Below are 4804 nucleotides of genomic sequence, written 5' to 3'. Positions count from 1 at the left end.
GGCTGAGGCAGGAGAATCACTTGCACCCAGGAGGAGGAGGTTGCAGTGAGCCGAGATCATGCCACTACCTGGGGACAGAATGAGACTTCATCTCAAAAACAAAAACAAAAACAACTTTTCTGCAGATGAGCTCTCACTATATTGCCCAGGGCCATGTTAAACTCCTGGTCTCAAACGATCCTCCCACCTCGGACTCCCAGTGTGCTGAGATTACAGGCGTGAGCCACACACCCGACCTGTAAGAAGACTGAAGGGAGGCTCATCTCACCCCTGAGCATGAAAGCCCAATCATGATGCTTATGAACTAGAAAAGGATCATACAGCAAATATTTTCTGAACAGGCTGCCTGCTGTGCACGCCGGGGGCATATACAGCATGCGCATGGGCTGTGTATGTCAGCAGGAGTGTATAGAATAGGGCAGCTGTGATCACAGGTGTTCGTGTGTTCATCTACAGCTCTGTTTACATGGTGTGCGTGTGGTGTGCCCAGCCTGAGTTTTTTAGAGTCTTGGCAGGCTCTGCTTCCTCAGCCTGGAGCACCCTCTCTCCTTTGGTCTCCCAATTATGCCTATTTATCTTCGAAGACTCAGTACAGGCGTTACCTGTGCTGTGCAGCCTTCCTGGGCTCCTCTGGCCGGGTCAGTTGCATCAGCTGTCCCTGGCATTGTTGTCTCTCCCCTTGCCCTTGCAGGGTGAGGGCAGGGACAGGGCGTGGCCCTTTAAGTCTGTCACTCTGGTGCCCGGAACAGGCTTGACCAGGGCATTAACAGGAATGATAACAGCTGCTACTCAGACTCAGTGGGTCTGGCCACGCTTGGGGCCTCACTTAATCTCATTTCTTAATCTCATCACAGGTGAGGAAGCGAATTTCCAGGGAGGATCATTGATTGAAGCAGGTACGTGGCAGAGCCGGACAGTGACCCCTGAGCTTGGTGCCAGCCCTGCCACTCCCATGCCAGCCTCCGTTCAGGACTATTTTATGCCTTTTTAAAACTTTATTTTGGAATAGATATCACATGCATGTGGGAAATGGTGCAGAACATAGGAAAGCATTTAACACTGAAATGGACCAGGCGTGGTGACTCACACCTGTAATCCCAGCACTTTGGTAGGCTGAGGTGGGTGGATCATGAGGTCATGAGATCGAGACCATCCTGGCCAACATGGTGAAACCTCATCTCTACTAAAAATACAAAAAAATTAGCTGGGCGTGGTGGCCCCCGCCTATAATCCCAGCTACTTGGGAGGCTGAGGCAGGGAAATTGCTTGAACCCAGAAGGCGTAGATTGCAGTGAGCCAAGATCGTGCCACTGCATTACAGCCTTGGCGACAGTTCGAGACTCTGTCTCAAAAAAAAAAAAAAAAAAAAGAAAAAAAAAACCATACAGAAGTGTGTCCCACCACCCCTGGCCCCTGGCCTTCCTGCCCCCTTGCCAAGGAGGCAATCGCTGTTCCCAGGGTCTTGTGTGTCCAGGGCCCCTTCACCCTGGGGGTGTGGGTGCACAAGCATATGTGTGCACATCCTTCTGGAGAGGGTTAAACATGCATAAATACAGAGGCAAATCTGCACAGGACACATTTTCTTTTCTTTTCTTTTTTTTTTTTTGAGACAGAGTCTCACTCTCGCCCAAGCTGGAGCACAGTTGGGCCATCTTGGCTCACTGCAACCTCCACCTCCCGGGTTCAAGCAATTCTCCTGCCTCAACCTCCTGAGTAGCTGGGATTATAGGTGCGCGCCACCATGCCTGGCTAATTTTTGTATTTTTAGTAGAGATGAGGTTTTACCATGTTGGTCAAGCTGGTCTTGAACTCCTGACCTTGTAATCTACCCACCTTGGCCTCCCAAAGTGCTGGGATTACAGTCGTGAGCCACTGCACTCAGTGCCCCACCCTTTTTTTTGAGACGGAGTTTCTCAGGTCACCCAGCTGGATTTCAATGGCATGATCTAGGCTCACTGCAACCTCAGCCACCTGGGTTCAAGCGATTTTCGTGCCTCAGCCTCCTGAGTAGCTGGGATTACAGGCGTGTGCCACCATGTCCAGCTGTTTTTAGTTGAGACAGGGTTTCACCACGTTGGCCAGACTGGTCTCAAACACCTGACCTCAGGTGATCACCTGCCTCGGCCTCCTAAAGTGTAGATTACAGGCGGGAGCCACTTCCTTCTTCTAATGCTGGAATTAATGTTCCTGTCACCTTTCAGACACACTTGGCCAGTGCACCAGCTGCCCACTCCTGAGAGAGGACACAGCCACGTGGGGGCAGCTGGGATGTGGCTCTGGAGATGTCACAGTTGAGGTCCCTGGGCTAGTAGATGGCCAAGCCAGGTGACCAACCTGAAGACGCAGGCTCTGCCAGCCTGGTTGAGTCCTGGCATTGAGAAGCCACAAGTGCTCAGAGAGGGTGGGATCAACTGGGGCCAGGATGGCCAGAGTTAGGGAGGGGCTGGCCTGGGAGTTCCAGGCAGGGATCAGCCTGTGTAAAAGCTCAGGGGCTCTGGAAAGCAAGCAACGTTGGCAGCCCCGAGACTTAGGGGCTGGAGCTTCGGCGTCGTGACAGGGCAACCCCCGAAACCCCTCCTGCTGCCCTTTGCACGGAGCTCTAGCTTTTCTGGGCCCTTTGGGAAGAAGCCGTTGCCCTGCTTTCTAGGGAAACTGAGGCAGGAGTGTGGGGGTGGCTCATTCAAATCAGCCTCACCAAGGTACACCCAGACCTCCCCCCATGCCTACCCCCAGGCAGGGGGACCCAAGGTACCTAGTCCCCAGGCAACCTCCAATAAGATGTGGGTCAGCTCAGGTGGCCACCTGGGCTGTGAGGCCAGCTCACCTGGCTGTCACCTCGTGCTGCTGAGCTCTGGCCCCCTATCTGGGACAACTGCACCACCTCCCTCATCAGGCCGCTCTGGGGATTAAAGGAGCTCTTGAATGAAATGCTTGTTCCAGGGTCCCACCCACAGTAAGTGCTCAGCAAAAGGCAGGCATGGTGACTGCTAGGGGGACCTCTGGGCAGGGAGGGGAGATGGGCTGTAGAGTCAGATCTGCTGGGATGTGAGCCACTAAACTGTTGTCCTTGGGTAAGCCATGCCTCCTCTGTTTCCTCCTGTAACAAGGGGAGAGCGGTACTTTAAAGGGTTGCTGTGAGCATTAGAAGGTTGGCCGTCATAATGTTTGCTCATGGCAGACGCTCCATCAAAGTTGAGTCCCCTCGTAAAGTACTGGGGGACTTTATGGGATGATGGGGTGACTCACAGTTACATCCTGGCCCTCTCATGTGCCAGAAACTGCCATTAGCCTCCAGCCCTTCAGGCTGGCTGCTGGGCTTCTCAGTGGGTTTATGGGGACGTCCAGGCCCTTGCCATTACAGGTATGAGCCACTGTGCCTGGCCCACTTCCTCCTTCTTATGCTGGAATGAATGTTCCTGTCACCTTTCAGACACACGGCCAGTGCACCAGCTGCCCGGCTCCTGAGAGGACACAGCCATGTGGGAGCAGCTGGAATATGGCTCTGGAGATGCCACAGTGGCAGTCACAGGGCTAGTGGATGACACAGACTTTCAGTGACTGAATGAGTGAAGAGGGGAGAGACTGAGGCATGGAGCTGAGGCTGTGGCTGTTCCCTGCCTTGAGGGTGTCTGACTCAGTGATCGTTCACTTCCAATTAGTCAGTCAGTCAACAAACACTCAGCCCACGGAGACAGACAGCATGTGCTCGTTTTGAGTAGTGATGGAAGTGATGCTGCAGCACCTCTAAGCCTCACTCGTAAGAAGCTTGTAGATTCCACTTGGGGCTCCTGAGGCTCCCTTTGTTTTTATTTTTTTAGAGGCGGGTCTCACTTTAGAGTGCAGTGGCAGCGATCACAGTTCACTGCAACCTCCAGCTCTTGGGCTCAAGCAATCATCCTGCCTCAGCCTCCCGAGTAACTGGGACTCCAGGCACGTGCACTACCATGCCTGGCTTTTTTTTTTTCTTTTTTTTTTTTTTGTATATAGGGGGTTTTGCTGTGTTGCCCAGGCTAGTCTCTAACTCTTGGCTGCAAGTGATCCTCCTGCCTCGGCTTCCTAAAGTGCAGTCGTGAGCCACTGCACCTGGCCAGGACTCCCTTTCTAGGGGAAGTCAACCACCATGTAGGAAGGCAGACTATAGACTGTCCCAAGACCACCATGCTGTGACGAGCCCAAGCTAGCCCCACGGAGTGGCCATGTGGAGAGAGATGTCCAGGCCGGGCTCGGTGGCTCATTCCTGTAATCCCAGCACTTTGGGAGGCCGAGGCGGTTGGATCACTTGAGGTCAGAAGTTTGAGAGCAGCCTGTCTAACATAGTGAAACCCCATCTCTACTAAAAAAAATACAAAAGTTAGCTGGGTGTGCTGGTGGGCGCCTGTAATCTCAGCTACTCAGGAGGCTGAAGCAGGAGACTTGCTTGAACCCAGGAGGCAGAGGTTGCAGTGAGCCAAGATCACACCATTGCACTACAGCCTGGACAACAAAGTGGGACAACATCTGTCTCCCAAAGTGCTGGGATTACAGACATGAGCCACCACCGTGCCCAGCCGGCATGGTAAATTTTCACGTGTATGTACCCACATGACTATAACCCAGACCATAATATAAACACGTCTGGGACCAGAATGTTCCCTTTTGCCCACTGCTGCTCAATGTCCCTCAGCTCAGAGATACCCGCTGTTCTGACACTATCACCATAATGTTTTGTCTGTTCTTGAATGTCACCTAAGCAAAACCATACAGGCTTCCCTCTACTGTGGTTACTTCTGCTGAACATTGTATCTGAAAGATTCACCAATGTTTT

At 52.7% G+C, this 4804-nt stretch overlaps 1 non-coding gene across 1 annotated transcript; it reads right to left on the bottom strand.

Annotated features, from left to right (window-relative positions):
• Positions 1 to 208: 208 nt before the first annotated feature.
• On the bottom strand, positions 209 to 316 carry LOC119468270. Its single transcript, XR_005196928.1, has one exon. It is a non-coding gene; the product is annotated as a small nucleolar RNA U13 (small nucleolar RNA).
• Between the last annotated feature and the right edge of the window lie 4488 nt (positions 317 to 4804).

The sequence above is a fragment of the Cebus imitator genome, unplaced genomic scaffold (genome assembly GCF_001604975.1).
Source record: "Cebus imitator isolate Cc_AM_T3 unplaced genomic scaffold, Cebus_imitator-1.0 Scaffold404, whole genome shotgun sequence".
In the NCBI taxonomy this organism is placed as follows: domain Eukaryota; kingdom Metazoa; phylum Chordata; class Mammalia; order Primates; family Cebidae; genus Cebus; species Cebus imitator.
The sequence above is the reverse complement of the archived record's forward strand: the minus strand, read 5'-3'. Positions and strand labels throughout refer to the sequence as shown.